This window comes from Uloborus diversus, chromosome 8 (assembly GCF_026930045.1).
Source record: "Uloborus diversus isolate 005 chromosome 8, Udiv.v.3.1, whole genome shotgun sequence".
Taxonomy (NCBI): Eukaryota; Metazoa; Arthropoda; class Arachnida; order Araneae; family Uloboridae; genus Uloborus; species Uloborus diversus.
Genome location: NC_072738.1, coordinates 23,411,009 through 23,428,838, shown reverse-complemented (window position 1 = coordinate 23,428,838; position 17,830 = coordinate 23,411,009). Strand labels below are relative to the sequence as shown.

Genomic DNA, 17,830 nt, shown 5'->3' with positions numbered 1-17,830 from the left:
GACGAGCAATTGCTCAGGATCTGTATATATTAATAGCCATGGAAAATAAAGTGGTGACCATATAATTTATTATATTTTTTACATTCAACTTCATAAAAACATTATTTGTTCTCCATTTTCAGTGTAAAACGGAATTCTTTTCTCAAATCAGTTGTTTGTTTGAAAATATTCGATAAAAATATTCAAAAGAATTCCCTCAAATCAGGTGTTATAGTTCGTATTTTTGTCAAAAGATGGCAGTAAAAGTGCTAGTATAGCACGCAACCCAATGCTGTTGCAGCTGTTGCTAATAAGCTTTTTATTCTTTCCCCGAATTCTATCATCCACTGTTCATTATTAATATCGTACTGAAAAATCGATGTTCTGTGAAATTGCCTATCTCTTCTTTTATTGAGAAGCTTTGAGATTTATTTCCAAAATCCTTATGCTACAAAATGGGAGATGAGCGGAAATAATTCGATTTGTTAGACTCTTGGCTACGTCGCAAAATTTGGGCGATAAACAATTTTTTAGTTGCAACCCTGATGCTCAAATTTCCCACAGGCAACCCTACTCAACCCGGGTGATGTTATGGGGAGGAAGATTTCGTCAGGATTTCTGAAGAAATTTTTAGAAACTGAAGTCCTAAATACGCTATTATAGGCGATATTTATTGACGTTAGGGTCAGAGAGGGGACTTAGGGACTATTTCCAATCGATTTTTTTGAAAACTGGTGGGAAATTGATCACCCCTCTCCCAATTTTTCGAAATTGAAGTTCCAAAACGCAGTTGCCGACAACGTTTGATGATGTTAGGGAAGTGGGTGGTCTGAGACTCTTCCCTAAAATCATTTCGAAATAGAAATTCTAAACGACAAAGTTTTAAAGCAATATTTAGTGATTCTGTTTTTTTTTTATTTTAAACTGTAGTTTTTTCATTTTCAGATTTTAAACCGGAACATCAGTTTACTCTATTTTAAGGGGACTGATTGCTAAGCACCTCATTTGATTGTCCTTTTTAAAAAATCCAATTAAGACGAATTGGATGGTATTAGAAAAAAGAAGTTCGAGGGACTTGTTCTGAATTTTTCCAAAATTTAAGTATTGAAAACGTGACTGTAGACCGCATTTGGTAACATTTCGGAGTCGGCAGTTTTTCAAAATTTTACTTCCTAAAAAAGCAGTCTTTAACGATTTTTGATGTTGTTAGAAGGCAATGTCCCCTGGAATTTTGCGAAATTGAAGCCTTGGAAACGAGATTTGAGAAGTTCTTGAATAGGTTTGGCTGGGGGACGGGGCTTCGGTAGTGTTGCATTTTGAAGACTTTAGATTCCCCCCCCCCCCAACATTCTACATTTTTTTCTATTAAAATTACTTCGTTTTCCCAAGGCGCGTTTTATTTCTTCTCTTTAACAATATGATGGAACGATGGAATGTTTTTGAAAAATTCATATACTCGCCCTTCTCAGGAGGGGCAGTCCCCATGCCTCTCCCCTCCCCCTCCCCCTTTGGTTGCACAACTGTCACATGGTTCTAAGATAAGAGCCTAATTGTCAATAAAATGTTGCTGAAGCTTTGAATTAAAATAAGATCTAAATATATGATCCTTAGCATTTATGCTAGTAAGCAGGAAATTCTCAATGTCAATGTTCTAAGCCTGCTTCAGCTATAATCTAAGTTAATCTCAATATTTACAGAATGACACTCTTCGCAATACCTGATTTATGTATTCTTCTGCTAATTTAATGCTTTGTTCTGTGTAATATCGGTCAGATGTTGCACTAAAATCTCCAAATACTCGTATTTCATAATTGCACAATAAAGACTACAGCACAAAGTTAGCAGTATATTTTCCTCTTTTAATATGGGGACAAGACTGTTTCCCTCCTTTTTGCGCCCATGACGGAGAGTCATATGTTTACTCGCTGGTGCTTGTAAGTGCCTCTGCCAAAATTAACAGGCTCCCCCTCCATGTTCTAAGAAAAGGGTGAAGTAGAATATTTGTAAAGGAAAAACTATTGTTGTATGGTTTTATCACAAGAAGAGAAAGTTTATTCCTTCATTTAATGGCAAAATCTGCCGCCCCCCGAAATAAACCACCATTGGTGGTAGCAATTGACGAGGAAACAATGAATATTCAGTAAATTATTATTTAATTTAATACACGGACTTACAGACTAAACTATTTATGTGGCTAGTATACATGTTCCTGTTCCGTCCCACGCGAGAAGTGCTTACTTATCCCACTCTCTAACACTTAAAAATACCTGTGTAACGAGCCACTTTCTGCGTGCCGCCTCGTTTTATCGACTTCTTTTGAAAAATATGCCACTGTTTTTAAAAATTATTTACTCTATTAATCAATTTGAACTCTCAGTCAAATACAGGAGAATGCATGAAATCCCACTTACACGCTTTTTATCCTATCTGCTAAGTTTTTTTTAGTGAGTAACTCCTTATGTTTTTTAGTTTGATTAACTTTTGCATTATTCTTTTTTTTTCTTTCTAGTTTCATATTTTAAATGCTTAATATTTCTTTTTTTTCTGAAATTTTTTGAATAAACCTATGTTTCATGCCGGAGGCACCCGGGGGTTTACTAGGTCTCCCAAGAGGGCATCAACCTGGACTCCCAAAGCCCTTCGGAAATCCAGGTTTGTGAAAAAGCCAAAGACGCACAGATTCGAGGGCGCGAGGAAAAAAAAGCGGACTTCGCTTTATCCAGCCACTGTCCCCATGTATGTACCATTTAAATGTACATACTTTATAAATAAAGAACGCGTTAGTGCAATAGTGTGTTTTTGTAAGGTTGTAATTTCATTCTTGAACTCCCTCTATGCAGGTTTATAATTCATTCTCTTGAATTCAAAATACAATTCTTTCTGTGTTCAAGTATTTATTTATGTGCATTGGTTCTATTTGTAGGTTATTTTGTTTAATTTGTTTTAAAAAATCCAGATGACTTCGATCCCCTATTAGTATAGGTTAATAAGGTTCTACTTCAGTTTTCAAAAACAAGGTTTGTTATAACTCTTGGTCAGAGTTATAGTTACTTCGCGTAAAAAAACCATCATCTAAAAATATCGGCAGTATTTATATTCAAATAGGGTATCACGAAATTCAAATATATTTTATTTATTCCTTATATCTGTCTTATCTCTTCCATTTTCTTTAAGACAAGTTTAAAATAAAATATTATTATTGTTTTTCAAAGTCTTGGCTAACAAAATTAAGTAGACGCAAGAGGAAACTTGCCAAGCACAGTAAATTATTTTCATTTCTTTTTTTGCTCAATTTTATTGTGCAAAATTTCCGCTTTCTATCCCTTTAAAACACGCATATTGGATAAAGAATATCCAAAACTACACAAGAGAAACTAAAAATTTGTATTGTAGATTTTAATTAGCGTTACTGTTTTTTTTTTGTATCGTCTTATTAGTTTGTGTATGGGACTCAAAACATGCAGCCTTGTATTTCGCTCGTTTCTGTAGCTTAACCCCCAAGAAACTTTTAAACATTGAAACGGTAAAAGTGGTTGAAGAATTACGCGCGCTAATACCCTGACGTCACTGGTATCTTTCCCCTCGATCCTACTTCATGGCGCTAAAATCTAGACTTAGTTCATATTCACCAAATATCCTAAATAAACAAACAAACCACTGACGTAGACCGGAAGTAGCGAGACTTATTTCCGGTTAAGCGCCTATCTCCATTGCTAGAGATAGGTGTTCATAGCGAAAGCGATTTTGTTGTGCTTCTTTAAAAAGCAGAATAATGTCTTCTGCGTATTTCAATGCATTAAATAAGAAAGACAAACTTAGTTATTGTTAAAAATTATCTATCAATGGCTGTGACCTTACGATCCTTTAGTAGATGGATGGCGAATCTATTGCTAACGATTGATGTTTACAGTGTTCAGGCAATTTTGTTTTCTTTCAGTTCTAGGTAGAATCATGTCTTTTGCGTATTTTAATGCATTAAATGAGTATAATAGGCTTTGCTATTCTCAAAAATTGTCGATCAACGGATCTGATTTTCCTGATCCTTTAAATACAGAAAAAAGAAAAAAAAAAAAAAAACGAGTCTTCGTTTGTCGATTATTACCGCGATTTCAATGATAAGCATTTATGAATACCTCCTTAACAGAAATAAAGTTGATACAAAGTCTGCTTTCAAATATCACAAATCTACTGGATTGCAGGTACGTTGTGAATTGTAATTCCTATTCTTAAGTTGAAGCTATTTTTTCAAAAATGGAAGCTTTTCTGCACTGTGTTCACACAGAATGGCCATGACAGGGAGTTTTGGTGTCATATTCAATCAATTCTCCTGTTGTAGCTTTTCAGTTCACACACACTTATTACAGTTGCTACCTAATTTTCAGTTTTGATATTTAATATATTTTATTATATTTATTGATATTTAATATATTTCACTTTTTTTTTGTTTAATCAACTAGCTTCTGTAGCAAGATTGATAGGCATAAAAAAAATTTGAAAGATAACAAAATTTAAATTTAAACTTCGACTGCTTTCTCCTGCATTAAAATTGCTTTGAATGTAATACCAATAGCTATACTATGATACTATACTATAACTTTAATTAATGTGTTTGTTTACCGATTGTCGAATATCTAAATTTGTTTACAATTAGAGCGCCTAACATTAAAGTACCGTCAATAACTCGAAGTCCCAAGAGACGGGCTAAATGGTTCGAGTTATTGATAGTTCGAGCTATGGGAAGTTTTTTTCTCATGAGGTAATGAATAGTGGTTCTTTATTTTAATCACACAAATCAAACTGTTTGAAACCCGTCAAAACACTGGAAACTTTCAGCTTTGCAGGAAGCAAATAAAAAATTGTTCATGTTGAGTTTTTCTAATAATCAATTTAATATAGATCAATATAGATCTTCACACATTACAGTAAAAATACAATGCTGATGAAATTAAGGTGAATGTTTCCAGCTCGTAAATACCTCGCACAAAGTGTATTTACTACACAATATTCATTAAGATTCAATCCTTTCGCTTTAAAGCATTGGCTTTGATTCGACGATCAGGACCTTTAGAAATTTGAACATCCTTATTTCTGACATCTTATTTGCTCCTGTCCTCATGCTGTACCCGAAAGCAGAACAACATCCCCTCTTTTTACGAAAATTTTGCGCCTTTGAAATTCATGATTAATTTAAAAAATTCAATCAAATTACAGATACGTAAACAGAACAATTCGTCGTAAGAAGCAATACAAAAGAGACTTCCGCCGCAAGTTTTGAGTGACCCCGTGCAGCCCTGCCACCTAGTGTTCAAAAGAGTAAGCGTGGCTTGGAATTTGGTGAGGTATTCTATTTTATTGTATTATGAGGGCCGTTCCTGCAAGTAGTGCAATTGCAGGTCAACCCGCCGCTGGAGGTAGAATGAATTCCACACTCCAGCGATTGTCCCAAAAAGTAGGAGAAACTCTTGCCATCCATTGGATGGCGTATCAGATATTACTCTGACAAGAACAGATACTACACATGATCTTAGCCATGAAGGCCGAGAATCGATGACAAGGATCTGTATATATTAATAGCCATGGAAAATAAAGTGGTGACCATATAATTTATTATATTTTTTACATTCAACTTCATAAAAACATTATTTGTTCTCCATTTTCAGTGTAAAACGGAATTCGTTTCTCAAATCAGTTGTTTGTTTGAAAATATTCGATAAAAATATTCAAAAGAATTCCCTCAAATCAGGTGTTATAGTTCGTATTTTTGTCAAAAGATGGCAGTAAAAGTGCTAGTATAGCACGCAACCCAATGCTGTTGCAGCTGTTGCTAATAAGCTTTTTATTCTTTCCCCGAATTCTATCATCCACTGTTCATTATTAATATCGTACTGAAAAATCGATGTTCTGTGAAATTGCCTATCTCTTCTTTTATTGAGAAGCTTTGAGATTTATTTCCAAAATCCTTATGCTACAAAATGGGAGATGAGCGGAAATAATTCGATTTGTTAGACTCTTGGCTACGTCGCAAAATTTGGGCGATAAACAATTTTTTAGTTGCAACCCTGATGCTCAAATTTCCCACAGGCAACCCTACTCAACCCGGGTGATGTTATCATTGAGCTGTATATAGTATCCTGGAGAGAAGCTACAATAGTGGAAACTTGAGCTCGCTTGGCGGGAGAACGGGGTTGAGCAGAAGACTAGATTTGTAAGATTATCGCTGTTTCGCTGGCGTTACGATTTTTGCTCTTGCACTGGGTCTCATTGGATGCAACCAGTGATGCAATAGCTGCGCTTTTTAGGGGGACTGGCAGTTTTGTTTTTCTCTTGAAAGAAAATAATTGATGCAATTGAAACTTAAATGAAGTATTGTTGTGTTGTGTACCGTATCCTGTTGTAAAACCATAAAGGGTGGACTTGACACTTATATTTAACGTGAAATATGTTACAGTAGTTAGTAGTTCAAGAACTTATATTAAATTAAAAAAATAAAATAATCGCGACTTCGATTGCCTCAGCTCATTTTAAGATGAATCTCGTGGGAAAAAGCGCGCATTAAATTCAAATATTTTTTATAGAGAAATGAGAAAACAAGCAAAAAGAAAGATAATCACAATTACTGAGTTTTGCTAGTCGTAAAAGCAGAATCACGAGAAAAAATTGAAAATCCCTTACTAAAATCAATTACAAGTGTTTTGTTTGTTAACTCATAGGAATTGACAGTATATAAGAATTTTAAATGATTAAGCTTTCTACTATTGTGTGCCAATAATGAAAACTCGACGTTAAATCCCGGTTATCACAAATTTGCCATTTCAACTGCGCTTGCGCACGGACTTTGCTGATTTCGAAACTCTTGATCAAACTAATGAAAAACATTTAAATTTGTTAATATGAGATGAGAACAAACAAAAATTAGAAATTACAAAGCTTTCTTTGATTTAGTTTTTACGCCTCGGTAAAGATAGAGTTTTGCGTCTGAAATATTAATGGATACGGAGTTTGATTTTTCTATCAAACAAAGGTGTTTTTCAGGGCCAAATTTTTAACCTCAGAAGAGTGTACTCGATCTGTAGCATCACTTCCAATACAAAGCCGAACCCTCAACCTAAATAGAAATGTATAATATTAAGCTGTTTACACCTAACGTAAAATATCCGCAAAAGACGGATATTTGTAATATTCAGATCATTTTTGAATTACATAACGTGTTTTACGTTTACGTTAAATAAATATTTCCAAACCAATAAATATTGAAGTGTCATTTTTCTCTTTTCTTTATAAAGATTATCAGTTATTCATATCCATAATTTCATATAATGTATCCCGAAATTGCTGTGAAAATACTCTAATCGCATTCATTAATTTGTTGGGACTCTAGCACAGCCTAAATATAAACAAGCAACACGAAATCTTAAAACAGAAAGCCCAAAAAGCTAAGTCCGTGCGCAAACGCAGTTGAAATGGCAAATTTGTGATAACCGGGATTTAACGTCGAGTATAATGAAATCGTTACCAATCGCGTAAATAAAGGCTTAGAATTTTTCTCAAAACTTACTTCAGAAAGGTTATTTATACCTTCAGTTCAATATGAATCAGAAGTCCCAATCCGAAACGAATCCTTTTGTAAGCAGAAAAAATGTGTTCTTTCGATTGCTATCAAAGAGTCAGTCCGAACACATATAAAAGAAAATAGGTTTTTTTTTTTTTTTGAGCAATCACGAATTGCGTACTATCCTCACTCATTTCCCAAGTTTGATGTTGCTCTGATTTTACCATGATTACCCATCATCATGGTACCTGATTACCATGAGATTGTTGTTTTTATTACTTATTTAAGAGCGAAATTTCGCCTTCATAGTTACAAATCATGTGCGGTTTGATTTTATTTATATTTTTTTCAGAATTTTTTTTTTTTTTTTTTTTGAGCAATAACGATTACTATCCTCACATCCTCACTTCACCAAAAAGGATTTTACTCTCCTTTTACGAGTGGTCATCCTTGGAGTCTTTTCAGATTACCATGACGATGGTTGTTAGTAGTATTTATTTAGAGAGCGAAATTTTCGTCATCATAGTTACAAATCGTCAGCGGATTGGTTTTATTCATTTTTTTTTCAGGGTCTAACTCAAGCAGACTTTACACTTAAAAAATATTTTTTTTTGTTTAAAATTACGTTTTTTCAGGCGAAAACTCCTGTATGGATGAATTTAAACAGTAAAACTTTATCTAAATTCAAAATTTCCCGATTACTCATTCCCATCAGTTAACACTGATAAGAAATAAAAATACATAACGTAATACGCTGTAAATAATCTTTCTGATAAATGTATTGGTGGACATCAGTCATAAAATCACAATCTTAATTACTGCATCCTTATCACTATTTTATTTTTCATGGATATGCCTCGTATTATCTATTCTGGAAAATTATGTGTCATTCTTGGACGGGTGCAGATTTCTTTGCCATTTACATTCCATTTCATCTGTAGGAATATGAACTTCAACGAGTAGGGTCCTATCGCAATTCGTGTTGGCGGAAAACTCAAGGTGTCAAAATTCAAATGATTTTTCTCTCTCTCTAAATAACAGAGGACAGCACGGAAAAGGAAATGTAACTAAACTTCCAAGTGTAGCTACACCCAAAAGTAGGATCAAGGGAAATTTTTAAATCTTTTTCGAAGCCTTTCTTGCTGAAATAAATAAGAAGTATTTTGTTTATTTAACAGAAACTGGCAACAGATAAAATTTTTAAGTCAGTGATCTTTCCCTCGTCACCAATCGCATGCATGAATAAAAGCTTACGATTAAAATGGATGATAAGACGATTATCAGGCCCGTCTTAAATGTGCTTACTTACTTTAAACAATAGTTTGTTTTCTACTAGCGTTCTTAAATAATACCCTGCAACCTGCATTAGCTTATAGATAAATGCCCTTCCGTTAAAGTTTTTTTTTTTTTTTAGTCCTTCCGTTGCCATTAAAAACCATATAAATTAAATATCTACTAAAATTTTAACTATGCCTCCTAGACAAGGGACAAAATTCAGCTTTGCATTAAAAAAAAAAAAAAAAAAAAAAAAAAAACTTCTATATCCCATAGGTTCTTGGTGAACTAATTGCGATGTAGTATTTCAGTAACGGAAGGACATCAAATTGTCACTTTATTTATGGATCTATTTCATGGTTGAAATAAAGAAACTTGAAAAAACTTACCAAAAAGTTTACCTAGACATTCAAAAGATGAAAGTTAACCTAAATATTATATGTTGATAATAAGTTTATTTGAATTACAGATGTAACAAAGCAGAGATTTTTGCTGCGTAAAAACATAAACAGAAAACTTGATTTTGCACTTGATTTTCTGAAAGTCATCAAACTATTTGGGAAAAACAGGTTAAGATTCAAGAAATTCAATTATTTCTGAAGAGAATAGTATATGGCAAGTGGTAGATTATTAATTTTTAAAACTCAAGTGCCATGTCTCCTTTTTCTTGGAATTCACCTTTAGTAATTAACAGCTGAAAAAAAGTAGAATAAAGTAGAGATCTGAGTTCACCAAATCAGGTAACGTTTTTTTTTTACGTTTGTCATTTCCCCACTCTGTTTTCATAAGAAAAGGATAATAAAATAATGCATGAAAAGTGAATAATCGTTACTTCCTTGTTAAAGAATATTTGTGTGCTTAAATTCAGAAATTTATTACGCCTGGGTCGTGGCTGTTGAAATCAAATTGCAGCAATTCCTTCACTGTCATTCCCTCACTAATGTATACAATGGGGGAATGATTCTGAAATATTAATTCTGAAACATCACTCTGAATTTCTAATACATTTCTTTTACCACGTATTTTGTAATTCTAAGCGAATTCTTTTCATGTTTTGTTTTGTTTTCATAATTATTTTACGATTACCACAACTTACTGATTTGCAACAACTGTATCTTTTTTTTAAAGAAAAACATACTTCTTTTTGATAACACTGCGCGATCAAATTAATAATAATAATAATAATAATAAAAGAAAAGAAATGAAAAAGCCTCTTCAAAAATTCTTTTCACATCATTCTTACTGATTCATGTGGAAAAATGAGCTCCTGAATCCAAATATGACCACCGTCCCCCTCCCCTCACTTAAAATTTTTCGAAGTAGCATTCCCCTAATTAGTTTCCACTATTTAGTTAAATATCCTTTTTTTTTGGAGAGGAAGAGAACATTCGTTTGAGGTGCAAGAGAGGTAAAACGTTCAAAACATGAACATTTGTGGTAAGGACCCCTCCTTACCGCCCATGAGGGAGTACCCCCCTTCCCCAATCCGATACTCACTCATGGGGTATTATTATTACAGCAGTAAGTAGTAGTTTATGTATAGTAAGCATAGTTTATTAATACAGCAAGAATTAATAGACTATGGGGACGTTGCATTACCCCAGAAATATAAATATACATTAATTACAATACGGGAAGGTTCATTACTGAGGATCTCGCTACTGATATTTGTTTTTTACTTTTTAGTTCATGCAGCTACAAAATCGCATTTTTTAATTTTATTTTGTATTTTTCATTTTATGTTTGCGTACACATTTTTATTAACTTCTTTCTTCAACTTTATTTAAATAAAGGATTGGGATATAGGCTTAAAATGTGCCTTTATTTTTAACCATTTTCCTACTTTTCCCACGGAAATAGGCGGAAAACAATTCGTCAACGCAAGAATGAAGAGGACAGTTTTATTACGGTTTTGGGGGAAGGAGGACCTTTTAAGCGTTTGCCTCGTTTGTTTTCTTTGTACTGCTATCTTCAATCGGGGAAGGGGGGCTTCATTCGAAGAACACACACCCTCAGCAATGGGATGCTTTTGATCAAAAGAAGAAAAACAAGCGTTGGTCACTGCAGAAAAATACTTTCTCACGGTTGATTCAAAGCGTCCACTTTCTCAACGTATCCATATTCGGGTCCATTCCAACGATCCATTCTCTATTAACTTATTGCAATTATATATTAATCTTATTGACAAACCAAAGTGATTTTGTTTGATCATGCTTTGTGTGTGTGCTTGTTTAAGAAATGTTTTAAAAATATTTGCTAATGGGTGGAAGGGAAGAGGGGTTACGGAGAAATTAATTTAAAGGTTTGGTAAATGGCATAGTGTAAGGTATTTTAGCCCTGTGATAGGGGCAAGAGCCGCGCACCATTCTATAGATATGCACACAGCACCATATTATGCTCTCCTCCAACCTGGTTCTCATTCTTATTCACATGCGTTAAATATATTTGCAATCTTATAAATACTGAAATTCTAGCTTTTGTTTTGAGGCTTTTCTTGAAGTCAAGGAGTTTAAAAAATTTCCTTTTTGGTTATTTTTCCGCAATCTGTCGGGAAATTTTGAAAAGTTTTCTTGTTCAAGCCTGATTGTTGAACGTCACTTGACATAACCTTCATTTCCGAGGTAGACTTTGCAAAGTAGGGCGAAGCAGCTAGTTAATTATGTCGGAATGTAGATTCGGACCTGCTTAGAACCTCCACAATTGAAGCTCAGAAAATTATTTCTTGTCACAACACAAAGCATCAACTGATATGCACAACTATCAAAGCATCAACTGATATGCACAACTATGGTTTCAGGCTCGTATCCGTACATTTTAGGTCCCCCTGCAACAAAATCTGTAGGGGCTTAATGGAGCCCCCCCCCCCCATAGGCTGGTAGCTTAGGTAGATCCAAGCCTATATAGTTCCGACATTCTTTGTAGATGTAAATGAATCTAAGAAAAATACGTAGATACTCCATATTGGGAAGTACCGTCACATTATGACTTTATGCTATACGACTGCTTTTTAAAGGTACTTTTTAATTTCTGAATTCCTGTTAGTTTTAAAAAGTTTAGTTTCCACAGCTTTTAAATGCCAAATCTGTATAGAATAAAACTGAAGAAAATGAAGAAGAAAGTGCTAATCTTTTATGAGAATAAAAATTTTTTGATTTTTGTTATTCTTAGATAACTTTGTTGTTAACTTTCTAAGTGTTTATGAATTTAAAATAATTAATAATAATGTTGCGAGTTTAAACATAATTTCTTTTAATTTTTTCCAACTGTTTCTTTACATTGCAAAAGAAATAGTTCTCAAAAAGATGAAAATATAATGCGATATATCACAAATCTGTAAAAAAAAAAACTCGGAATTGTGTAAAAGGAAAATTGATAAGTTTTTTTCTTCAATAAATTCTTTCCTGACGATCGGGGAAAAAAAAATCTGTGATTCAAAAATTATTATACCTCATAGTTTTAGCTAAAAACCTTTTTTTTTTTATGTTTCTGATAATGTTGGTTTTTTTTTTTTTTTGAATAAATTTTAGGAAGACAACACAATACTTACAAAAAAATATCTGCTGAATACTTGAGAAAGAAAACCTAAAACTTCCTTGTAGAAAAGAGATAAAGAGAGAAACATACAAAAACAATACTGTGAATGTAAAAAGACTTGTTTTCGTTTTACTTTAATTTTCGCGAGCTCATTATTATCGCGAAAATTTAAGCCGAAATATTTAAACTTTCTATTCTATTCACATACAATTCACTAAATTTTTTATCTCGCAAAGTCACCGATACGTTCATTTTCGCAAAAATTACGACTCGTTTAAGTGCTTTTACAGTAGGTAAATGGTTAATAAATTGAAATAAATCTGCATTTGTTTAAGAAGTACTGTATTAAATAATCCTCGATGAAAAATACTAACATTTTTAATTATACAATTAAAATTTTCATGAACAAAGTATCTGTTTATTCTTACTCTTATTAAGCGAAACAAACAAAAAACGAAGGGAAAGAAAAACATATCTGCGAGCGCTCCGAGAGATGGAAGTTCCCTCCCTCTCCTTCTACGTCATCTCACGTCAACCCGAGTCTTGGCAATAATGGTTGCCGAAAAGTAGCCAAATTTTTATTCTAATACTAAATAAAAGTAAAGAATTGTTCTGTTTAATGATGTATATATTCAGCCGACCGACAACGTGATGTGGCTAAAAACCGGTCATTTGATAACAAAAAGCAAATGGGTTATTTTTAAATATTTTTTAAAGCTTGCGAGCGTTCTCGTAGACTCCAATGCTAAGACCAGTTCCTAAGCCTAACGAGGGGAACATTGGCGAGATTCGAAGGTTACACTCTACCCCAATCCGATTCGACCCGATCCGCACTCCAGGGTTACTATACAGCTCACTGGATGTTATGGGGAGGAAGATTTCGTCAGGATTTCTGAAGAAATTTTTAGAAACTGAAGTCCTAAATACGCTATTATAGGCGATATTTATTGACGTTAGGGTCAGAGAGGGGACTTAGGGACTATTTCCAATCGATTTTTTTGAAAACTGGTGGGAAATTGATCACCCCTCTCCCAATTTTTCGAAATTGAAGTTCCAAAACGCAGTTGCCGACAACGTTTGATGATGTTAGGGAAGTGGGTGGTCTGAGACTCTTCCCTAAAATCATTTCGAAATAGAAATTCTAAACGACAAAGTTTTAAAGCAATATTTAGTGATTCTGTTTTTTTTTTATTTTAAACTGTAGTTTTTTCATTTTCAGATTTTAAACCGGAACATCAGTTTACTCTATTTTAAGGGGACTGATTGCTAAGCACCTCATTTGATTGTCCTTTTTAAAAAATCCAATTAAGACGAATTGGATGGTATTAGAAAAAAGAAGTTCGAGGGACTTGTTCTGAATTTTTCCAAAATTTAAGTATTGAAAACGTGACTGTAGACCGCATTTGGTAACATTTCGGAGTCGGCAGTTTTTCAAAATTTTACTTCCTAAAAAAGCAGTCTTTAACGATTTTTGATGTTGTTAGAAGGCAATGTCCCCTGGAATTTTGCGAAATTGAAGCCTTGGAAACGAGATTTGAGAAGTTCTTGAATAGGTTTGGCTGGGGGACGGGGCTTCGGTAGTGTTGCATTTTGAAGACTTTAGATTCCCCCCCCCCCCCCAACATTCTACATTTTTTTCTATTAAAATTACTTCGTTTTCCCAAGGCGCGTTTTATTTCTTCTCTTTAACAATATGATGGAACGATGGAATGTTTTTGAAAAATTCATATACTCGCCCTTCTCGGGAGGGGCAGTCCCCATGCCTCTCCCCTCCCCCTCCCCCTTTGGTTGCACAACTGTCACATGGTTCTAAGATAAGAGCCTAATTGTCAATAAAATGTTGCTGAAGCTTTGAATTAAAATAAGATCTAAATATATGATCCTTACCATTTATGCTAGTAAGCAGGAAATTCTCAATGTCAATGTTCTAAGCCTGCTTCAGCTATAATCTAAGTTAATCTCAATATTTACAGAATGACACTCTTCGCAATACCTGATTTATGTATTCTTCTGCTAATTTAATGCTTTGTTCTGTGTAATATCGGTCAGATGTTGCACTAAAATCTCCAAATACTCGTATTTCATAATTGCACAATAAAGACTACAGCACAAAGTTAGCAGTATATTTTCCTCTTTTAATATGGGGACAAGACTGTTTCCCTCCTTTTTGCGCCCATGACGGAGAGTCATATGTTTACTCACTGGTGCTTGTAAGTGCCTCTGCCAAAATTAACAGGCTCCCCCTCCATGTTCTAAGAAAAGGGTGAAGTAGAATATTTGTAAAGGAAAAACTATTGTTGTATGGTTTTATCACAAGAAGAGAAAGTTTATTCCTTCATTTAATGGCAAAATCTGCCGCCCCCCGAAATAAACCACCATTGGTGGTAGCAATTGACGAGGAAACAATGAATATTCAGTAAATTATTATTTAATTTAATACACGGACTTACAGACTAAACTATTTATGTGGCTAGTATACATGTTCCTGTTCCGTCCCACGCGAGAAGTGCTTACTTATCCCACTCTCTAACACTTAAAAATACCTGTGTAACGAGCCACTTTCTGCGTGCCGCCTCGTTTTATCGACTTCTTTTGAAAAATATGCCACTGTTTTTAAAAATTATTTACTCTATTAATCAATTTGAACTCTCAGTCAAATACAGGAGAGTGCATGAAATCCCACTTACACGCTTTTTATCCTATCTGCTAAGTTTTTTTTAGTGAGTAACTCCTTATGTTTTTTAGTTTGATTAACTTTTGCATTATTCTTTTTTTTTCTTTCTAGTTTCATATTTTAAATGCTTAATATTTCTTTTTTTTCTGAAATTTTTTGAATAAACCTATGTTTCATGCCGGAGGCACCCGGGGGTTTACTAGGTCTCCCAAGAGGGCATCAACCTGGACTCCCAAAGCACTTCGGAAATCCAGGTTTGTGCAAAAAGCCAAAGACGCACAGATTCGAGGGCGCGAGAAAAAAAAAAAGCGGACTTCGCTTTATCCAGCCACTGTCCCCATGTATGTACCATTTAAATGTACATACTTTATAAATAAAGAACGCGTTAGTGCAATAGTGTGTTTTTGTAAGGTTGTAATTTCATTCTTGAACTCCCTCTATGCAGGTTTATAATTCATTCTCTTGAATTCAAAATACAATTCTTTCTGTGTTCAAGTATTTATTTATGTGCATTGGTTCTATTCGTAGGTTATTTTGTTTAATTTGTTTTAAAAAATCCAGATGACTTCGACCCCCTATTAGTATAGGTTAATAAGGTTCTACTTCAGTTTTCAAAAACAAGGTTTGTTATAACTCTTGGTCAGAGTTATAGTTACTTCGCGTAAAAAAACCATCATCTAAAAATATCGGCAGTATTTATATTCAAATAGGGTATCACGAAATTCAAATATATTTTATTTATTCCTTATATCTGTCTTATGTCTTCCATTTTCTTTAAGACAAGTTTAAAATAAAATATTATTATTGTTTTTCAAAGTCTTGGCTAACAAAATTAAGTAGACGCAAGAGGAAACTTGCCAAGCACAGTAAATTATTTTCATTTCTTTTTTTGCTCAATTTTATTGTGCAAAATTTCCGCTTTCTATCCCTTTAAAGCACGCATATTGGATAAAGTATATCCAAAACTACACAAGAGAAACTAAAAATTTGTATTGTAGATTTTAATTAGCGTTACTGTTTTTTTTTGTATCGTCTTATTAGTTTGTGTATGGGACTCAAAACATGCAGCCTTGTATTTCGCTCGTTTCTGTAGCTTAACCCCCAAGAAACTTTTAAACATTGAAACGGTAAAAGTGGTTGAAGAATTACGGGCGCTAATACCCTGACGTCACTGGTATCTTTCCCCTCGATCCTACTTCATGGCGCTAAAATCTAGACTTAGTTCATATTCACCAAATATCCTAAATAAACAAACAAACCACTGACGTAGACCGGAAGTAGCGAGACTTATTTCCGGTTAAGCGCCAATCTCCATTGCTAGAGATAGGTGTTCATAGCGAAAGCGATTTTGTTGTGCTTCTTTAAAAAGCAGAATAATGTCTTCTGCGTATTTCAATGCATTAAATAAGAAAGACAAACTTAGTTATTGTTAAAAATTATCTTTCAATGGCTGTGACCTTACCGATCCTTTAGTAGATGGATGGCGAATCTATTGCTAACGATTGATGTTTACAGTGTTCAGGCAATTTTGTTTTCTTTCAGTTCTAGGTAGAATCATGTCTTTTGCGTATTTTAATGCATTAAATGAGTATAATAGGCTTTGCTATTCTCAAAAATTGTCGATCAACGGATCTGATTTTCCTGATCCTTTAAATACAGAAAAAAAAAAAAAAAAAAAAAAAAAAAAAAAAAAAAAAAAAACGAGTCTTCGTTTGTCGATTATTACCGCGATTTCAATGATAAGCATTTATGAATACCTCCTTAACAGAAATAAAGTTGATACAAAGTCTGCTTTCAAATATCACAAATCTACTGGATTGCAGGTACGTTGTGAATTGTAATTCCTATTCTTAAGTTGAAGCTATTTTTTCAAAAATGGAAGCTTTTCTGCACTGTGTTCACACAGAATGGCCATGACAGGGAGTTTTGGTGTCATATTCAATCAATTCTCCTGTTGTAGCTTTTCAGTTCACACACACTTATTACAGTTGCTACCTAATTTTCAGTTTTGATATTTAATATATTTTATTATATTTATTGATATTTAATATATTTCACTTTTTTTTTGTTTAATCAACTAGCTTCTGTAGCAAGATTGATAGGCATAAAAAAAATTGAAAGATAACAAAATTTAAATTTAAACTTCGAGTGCTTTCTCCTGCGTTAAAATTGCTTTGAATGTAATACCAATAGCTATACTATGATACTATACTATAACTTTAATTAATGTGTTTGTTTACCGATTGTCGAATATCTAAATTTGTTTACAATTAGAGCGCCTAACATTAAAGTACCGTCAATAACTCGAAGTCCCAAGAGACGGGCTAAATGGTTCGAGTTATTGATAGTTCGAGCTATGGGAAGTTTTTTTCTCATGAGGTAATGAATAGTGGTTCTTTATTTTAATCACACAAATCAAACTGTTTGAAACCCGTCAAAACACTGGAAACTTTCAGCTTTGCAGGAAGCAAATAAAAAATTGTTCATGTTGAGTTTTTCTAATAATCAATTTAATATAGATCAATATAGATCTTCACACATTACAGTAAAAATACAATGCTGATGAAATTAAGGTGAATGTTTCCAGCTCGTAAATACCTCGCACAAAGTGTATTTACTACACAATATTCATTAAGATTCAATCCTTTCGCTTTAAAGCATTGGCTTTGATTCGACGATCAGGACCTTTAGAAATTTGAACATCCTTATTTCTGACATCTTATTTGCTCCTGTCCTCATGCTGTACCCGAAAGCAGAACAACATCCCCTCTTTTTACGAAAATTTTGCGCCTTTGAAATTCATGATTAATTAAAAAAAT

At 33.7% G+C, this 17,830-nt stretch overlaps 1 non-coding gene across 1 annotated transcript; it reads right to left on the bottom strand.

Moving 5' to 3' along the window:
* Positions 1 to 5,335: 5,335 nt before the first annotated feature.
* Positions 5,336 to 5,528, bottom strand: LOC129228774 (U2 spliceosomal RNA). Its single transcript, XR_008580965.1, has one exon. It is a non-coding gene; the product is annotated as a U2 spliceosomal RNA (small nuclear RNA).
* Between the last annotated feature and the right edge of the window lie 12,302 nt (positions 5,529 to 17,830).